The sequence below is a fragment of the Triticum aestivum genome, chromosome 3D, assembly GCF_018294505.1.
Source record: "Triticum aestivum cultivar Chinese Spring chromosome 3D, IWGSC CS RefSeq v2.1, whole genome shotgun sequence".
Classification (NCBI taxonomy): domain Eukaryota; kingdom Viridiplantae; phylum Streptophyta; class Magnoliopsida; order Poales; family Poaceae; genus Triticum; species Triticum aestivum.
In genome coordinates this window covers 1,959,584-1,965,884 of record NC_057802.1, presented here as the reverse complement: position 1 = coordinate 1,965,884, position 6,301 = coordinate 1,959,584, and the positions used below count along the sequence as shown (strand labels likewise).

The 6,301-nt window shown below is 50.7% G+C and overlaps 1 long non-coding RNA gene across 1 annotated transcript; it reads right to left on the bottom strand.

Moving 5' to 3' along the window:
* Nucleotides 1–530: 530 nt before the first annotated feature.
* LOC123073571 (uncharacterized) lies at nucleotides 531–1,608 on the bottom strand. The gene is made up of 2 exons (XR_006435692.1): nucleotides 1,501–1,608; nucleotides 531–905 (listed from the first exon to the last, which is right to left on the bottom strand). It is a non-coding gene; the product is annotated as an uncharacterized lncRNA (long non-coding RNA).
* Between the last annotated feature and the right edge of the window lie 4,693 nt (nucleotides 1,609–6,301).

The following is a 6,301-nucleotide window of genomic DNA, read 5'->3' as shown; positions in this document are numbered from 1 at the left end:
GATGTTGCATGGCGCACTGCTAAACTGATGGTGTTGTGATTGCCGACAGTACTTCAATGGATACTTATGGGAAAAGAAGGCGGCGCGTGATGCTGCGTTTGCGGCGATGAATAAACAAAGCAACATGGGCATGTGTGTTGTGTTGCTGTGATGACAGGAGGACGACGACCCCAGCGAGAACTCAATGATGCTTCATTGGTTGTCGGGCCGACTGATTTTCATGGGAAATCAATCTCATAGCATATTCGTACACTATTAGGAAAATGCTTACCAGTAGCGCTGGCAGATGCGCTACTGCTACGGCGCTACAGCTATTTTTTAGCAGTAGCGCTTGTTTGTCGCAACGCTACTGGTAACTGAAGATAACAGTAGCACTTTTTTGTAACCCACGCTACTACTATCCTAAGTACTAGTAGCGTGCACTTTCCCCCCACGCTACTACTAGCTAATTAGGACTACTAGCATGCACCTTTCCCCCACGCTACTACTAGCTAATTAGGAATTAAAACAAATAAAAATTAGATGCAGTATTCATGAATGGAAATCAGAGACACATCCAGTGCAAGATAAACTAAGGTCACAGAACCATCTCAACTGGAAGAGATCGCAAGAATCCATGTAACATCAGACACACACAACCATTATCGAAACATGGGTAACTTCCCTAGTGTTCACCACCAACCCAAACAAACCACTTCCGTAGATGTATCTACCAAGGCTCGGAGTTCAGACGTCGGTGGACCCAAATCCTCCCTTCCCCCGGACGGTGGCGTCGAGGTCCTCCACCTCGGCGACCTTCGGCGTCACGATCACCTGGACGATCATCTGTGCGACGTGGCCGCCGGGCTTCACCGGGTTGAAGAGCACAGCGCCCACCGGGCCGCGCTAGTCAGCGTCGAACAACCCTGCGTCCACGTCAGGAAAGTGAAAACTTGTTAGTATTCAAATATCATCAGTTCAACCAAATAGTATATTACAATTCACAAGATCCATAAAGTTAAGATTCCTTCTCATCTAGCAATTTAAAAGAGCTAATGCCAAAATATATGCTTAATTCCTCACTGGCTATTCAAACTAAATGGTCCAGGAATGCACATGGTTACCATGGATACCTGTCTAGATTAGTACTGTCTATAAAGTTGCAATTCCTAAAGTTGATCGTCTCTTAGTTTTGTGAGGAAAATATGTTCCTTTTTAGAAAGCGTACAACTACAAAAATCTTGTTACGATCTTAGCTAAACGATACGGTTAAAAGATAAACACACACCATCTCTTTTTTGAGAATATAAACACGCATAATAAATATGTGTGCAGATGGAGCATGGATCATCGAAGGCACTGACAATTAAAAATAGTAGTATTGCAAGGAATTATTCCAACTAAGCCTAAATTAAGCGCCCTTCATCGAAAAAAAAAACAAAGCCTAAATTCAGCAAGCAACAGCTCCATGGACAACTGGAGAAAGCATGACAGGGGAGATGGAAGGGTGTTCGTAGTTACCAGAGTCTTGCCGTCGACCAGACTCCGGTGACCGCGTGAGGCAGAGCAGCGAGACTCCTAGCAAGAATAAAGGAGTGGATTGAAGTATCTTTGTGTGTGTGTGTTTTTACACAGCAGAGCGTGTACCTAATGCTCCACTTGACTTGACTTGTCTTCCTGACCACACGTGAGTTGTGGCTGGAAATTCTTTGGAGTTTGGAGTGCCAATCATGTGGAGGTTATTTTTTTGAGAGAGAAATCATGTGGAGGTGTGTAGCCTATATCTTCGTTGTGCAGAAAATGAGTGGACACTAGTGCAGAACCGGGCTATAGCACCGGTTTGTAAGGCCCTTTAGTGCCGGTTCTGTAACCGGCACTAAAGGTTGGGGACTAAAGGTCCCCCTTTAGTACCGATTCTGCACGAACCGCCGCTAAAGGGCCACCACGTGGTACAAGCCATCGCCCGGGGAGGAGAGCCCTTTAGTACCGGTTGGTAACACCAACCGGTACTAAAGGATTTTGTTTTTGAATTTTTTTTTTTGAAAAACAGCCCACTACTAGGCCGGCACGGCCTGCATATGACTAGAAACCCAACCTCTAGTTGGGCCAGAATGCAGGCCAGTACGGGCCAGTAGGCCCCACAGGGCAGAAGACTTGCAATAGGCCCACAAAGGCCTGCTTAGAGAGGAGCTCGACACGGTAGCCGCGACGGGTCTTATAAACTGGTGCGAGCTCCTCTCAACTAGCGAGGTGGGACTAAACATTGTACACGGCGGGTGGCAGCGCACCCCTTTAGTACCGGTTGGTGGCACGAACCCGTACTGGGGGGGGGGGGGTCTTTAGTACCGGTTGGAGCCACCAACCCGTACTAAAGGACACCACCTCTTTAGTACCGGTTCGTGGTATGAGTCGGTACTAAAGGTTCGCCACGAACCGGTACTAATGAGCTCCACCCGCCTAGCCATTGGAACCGGCACTAATGGTCACATTAGTGCCGGTTCTGTTACAATCCGGAACTTATGTGTCTCACATTTGATCCTTTTTCTACTAGTGGGAAGGCATGGGCCAAAAAAGAATGGAAAAAATTCTCAAGATTGTAGCTGTTAAAGTTATACTAGTAAAAAGGCCCGTGCATTGCAACGGGAGAAAAAAATACTACATACCACTAGCCTAATAAGCATGGCTTAATGGCTAAAGGATAACCCTCTTCCCACGCAATTCCATGTTCTCTATTTAAACATGGCGTCCCATTCGTGTCGCTTATCCTCCTTTCCGCCCTCTACGATGGTGGCCGCGGTGTCTATTTGATGACAATGCATTGTCAATCCCAAGGTCACCATCTCTAATTTTTTTTGCATATTTATTTCAGTAATCCATTTGTGTTAACCAAAAGGACTGGTTAGGATTTGGATCCGAAGAATCCCAAAAGGAATTGTGAATGTTTTAGTTGAACCAATGCTTTATTAGAATTTCTATTATTTACTTTGTAGGAAATGCAACTCAACTCACTCCATCCATTTTTTCTCAACGCGTGGACAGTTACCACAAAATATTATATTACCCTACTAACCGGTGGACAAAGAAACAAACATATATACCTGACCTGAGCATGTAGTTGCATTTGTAGGAGGCACCCTGAAAGAAGAAAACAAAGCGCTCGCATATGTCTCTTTCTCGTAAACCAGATTCGTCCACCGATGCATCACAGGTTCACAGCCCTGCAGTGCAAACATACACAAAGATTTCGGTAAGCAAACCATGGTGTGAGAAGCCAAACTAAAAATTTAGCCAATGCATAAAGCGGTATGCAGTACAAACAACAACAATCTTGGTCGTGAGCACCTGCACAAAGCTTCTCCACCGTATAAAAAACAATCTGAAAGACATGACAATGGAACTTGCAGTTGCAGTCTTAAGATGGATAAGCACCCATCAAATAAAGAAAGAGATAAGATAATACGCTGTGCCATTGGACTGGAATAGCATCCTCAACTTGAGGAACAAAACAATTCAAACCGGCAAGAACGCAATGAAACACCTTTTGAGAAGGCAAGGCCACAACCATGATGGATTAGGACAGGGAGCGCTTCTCCCCATTGTTACTGCTCTTCCTTATTCCTCCTGCTCAGTTCCTCAAAAAACAAATCGTCTTACGCTCTGCCTCATATGCACTTCTTGCCCGTTGTTCCTATCCGCGAGCTGTCCTAGCCAAGCCATACCAACTCTTGGGCAGCTTCCGTCGTCTTCTTCTTTCCTATACGGAGCCGCTGTCGACCATCGAACCGACATTGTCCCACTCCGATTCTGTCCAGTGGGAGGTCCGATGTCGAGGTGGAGCCGTGCAGCCACCTTGGCTGCCAATTCCTCCGCGTATCACTTTGCTTAGTTACAAGGGGAATCACACTCACACTAATAAAAAACTGTCAGCGGTCCAGTGAATTGACAGTTGACTAAGAGAACATGTATACACCTACATGTACATAGTCATAGACATGAGCCAAGGCTGATGGATAGACAAAAATTATGACTAACTTGCTTAGTAAGTAGCACCAGATTGGACCACCGGAGAACGATATTACTATGGACTATGAATACTCCATGTATTTTTACCCAGGCAACTAACAACCTCACATATTACAAGCAGAGGCTGAAACAGAGCCAGCCCTCCTCTGGCGCTCCCACGGGTGGCAAGGGAGGAAACCCTAGCCGCCGCCGAACCGCGACCCTCTCCCCATCCCTCCCCTCGCCGCAGCCAGGGCGTGCCGGCGGGCGAAGCCCGCCCGGCATGGGCGGCGGCGGGGCGCTCTCTCCTTCTCGCGAGGCGGGATCGCCGTGGGGCGATCTACCCTGGCCGGAACGCGGCGTTGTGCGGGACGCGGCGACGCTGGGCTGCCACGGTGGCTGGCGTGGAGGGCTGCACGAGGCGGGCTGCGTGCTGGCGGCGCCCGTCGGCGGGATCTGGCGCTCTTCGTCGGCGGGCAAACCCCGCTGGCGGCCGGCGGCGGCGGGATCTCGCACTCGCGCTGGTCGGGCGCGCCCCTCGTGGGGAGCCTCGGATCCATGGCGGCGGCCCTGGCTGGTGGCACGCGGCGTAGCTTCGGCGGGCGGCGCCGGCGTGGACAGGTGGGCCACTTCCCTGGCTATGTGGATGGCGGGGAGGTGGTGGGCTTCGGCTGCGGCGACGGTTCTTCGCTGGATGTTGGTGGCCATGGTGATGTTCGTCCTCGACCCCGATCTACTCCGATCTGTATCGGATCCGGCACTTGGTGGCTTCGGCCACCGTTCATGGGTGCTGGCCTTGCAGATCCGGTGGCTGGAAGGGTTCCGGGGGAATCTCTTGGCCGGCGTGGCGGCCACTCCGATGACAGTGCCTTTGGGTGTTGCTTCCCTCGGTGGAGGCTTCGGAGAGGACCTCCTTCCTTCTACCCCTCCCAGGAGCTCAGGTGAAAACCTCAGACCCCCTGTTCCAAGCAACGACGACACCACGGTGGCGTGCTCCTTCCTGAAGGCGTTGCTCGGGGGCTGCTCAAGCGGCGGTGGAAGTGGTGGCGGTTCGGCGTCGACACATGCATTCTGGTAAGCTTCATCCTGGTGGCTGCGGCGACGTAGGCGACGCTCGTCTGGTGGAGCTACTGCCGATGGTCGAGGCATCGTCGGCAGTCTGCGCCATCAGGCTCGGGGTGCTCAGGGGGAAACCTCATATCTGGGTCTTCCGGATCGGATGATGATGGCGTTTTATCGCTTTCCCTTCTGGGGGCATCGTTTTGGAGCAAGTGCTGGCTGGAGGGATGGTGGAGCGGTGCTTCATCTCACACATTGATGGCGGCGGAGATCGATGGCATGGCGCTGTGGAGACTCGACGTCCGATGCACGGAGATGGGCTCGCGCAGGAGGAGGTTGCTATCTGGCGTCATGGTGACGTCGATGGCAGAGTGGCCAGACAAGGTAGAAGCCTCAATATGATCTGAAGACCTGTGGAAGATGGCGGCGACGACACACGAGTGCGTCTGACCGGATTGTGCCCTAGACCCGGTATGTGGCTCGGCTGGGGCTTCCGAATGAGTTTCGGCTTCCGGCTTTTGATGTTAGGCTTAGGTGAGTGGTTTGGGTAGTGGCCCAGCTAGCACCCCTTCATCATATTGGATAGGAGTAGCGGCATATGTTGCCAAGATGGTGGATTCAGGCACATTGTTGTAATACTTTGTACGGTCCTCGAGAATAATCAATAAAGTGGCCGTATGCATCTCCCAGATGCAGAGGCCGGGGGTCATCCTCCTTTTCTAAAAAAAAAACTAACAACCTCACCCTATTTGCCAAATAGTATTCATCAACATATTAGCGAACCCATGATGAACAGTGGATATTGCTCGATCAAAGTCACACAAATAGTTTGAACCTTTGGGCATCAAAGTCTTTATATTTTCCTTCAAAGAGTGACAGAGTAAATGTCCTACCTGGAGAAGAAAATTGCTTGAAAATACAGACCATATGAGGGGTTGCTGGTTGGTCAGCTTATTCAATATGTACTACTCAAAATTGCATCCGGTTGCTGCCATTCTTGTTCGAAATCAATTCCAGCAGCCTGAACCGATACGATTTGGGAATCCAAGTCGCCGCAACCAATTGGCGAAGAAACGAGAGAGGATCGGATCGGGGGAGGGAGGGAAGGGGCGGGGCACCTTGATGTGGGGTTGGCCGTCCCTGTGGTGCATGAGGTGGAGCTCCTTGTCGTCGATGGCGTCCGCGCCACAGGCCCCCGCGCCGAGCGCGTAGAGCACCACGTCCCTGCAGGGAGCACGGAGACGACGTGAGTGCGATGGGA